General features: G+C 55.4%; 1 pseudogene; it reads left to right on the forward strand.

Annotated features, from left to right (window-relative positions):
- The window catches only part of LOC102760263, a 3,615-nt pseudogene extending 3,150 nt beyond the window's left edge, over nt 1–465 (forward strand).
- Nucleotides 466–686: the final 221 nt, after the last annotated feature.

Consider the following 686-nt stretch of genomic DNA (forward strand, 5'->3'; position numbering starts at 1 on the left):
AGTGCTGTCAGCCAGGAGATGCATTGCCAGGGTGTCCTGGCCGCTGTCCCCTCTTGGATCCTGGAGCAGCCTGAGGCTGGATCAGCCCTTCATCCCCAGTGGACCCGTGCCCCTGTTCGCCACGAAGGGCCCAAAGCCAGCCTCTTCCTTCCCTGAGACCTCATCCCGCAAGAAGAGGTGCATTGTGAGTTCCTCCATCGCCCACCGCAGCCACATCGCCCGCCTCCCTGGCAGCACCTTGAAGAGGCTAGCGGAGTCCCTCACTGCCCCAGGTGACTAGCACTGGAAACAGGGATGGTCTTGGCCACCTTGACCAATGAAAACAGGAAGTAGGAAGTAACAAGGTGGGCAGAGACCCAAGGACCTGGGAGTACTTCCAAGCATCTCAGGAATCCTGAGGAGACATGGGAGATGGGATGGAAGAAGAGAACAGTGGGACCGAGCCCGACTTGTCTCCTTTCTCCCTGCCTCCCCCACCCACTGGCCTGCAGAGCCCCAGCCCTGACCTGCCTTCCTCAGCTTAGTGCAATGAACGCCAACACCCTCTTCCTTTCTCACCCTCCTCTCCTAGTCATTCATTCTGCTAATCGCGCACTTATTCATCTCTTGTTATATTCAGCTTCTCAGCATCATGTATATATACATTTGTGAGTGTTAATGTGTTGTTGCTATTTTAAAGGTGCTCC

The sequence above is a fragment of the Myotis davidii genome, unplaced genomic scaffold (assembly GCF_000327345.1).
Source record: "Myotis davidii unplaced genomic scaffold, ASM32734v1 scaffold582, whole genome shotgun sequence".
In the NCBI taxonomy this organism is placed as follows: domain Eukaryota; kingdom Metazoa; phylum Chordata; class Mammalia; order Chiroptera; family Vespertilionidae; genus Myotis; species Myotis davidii.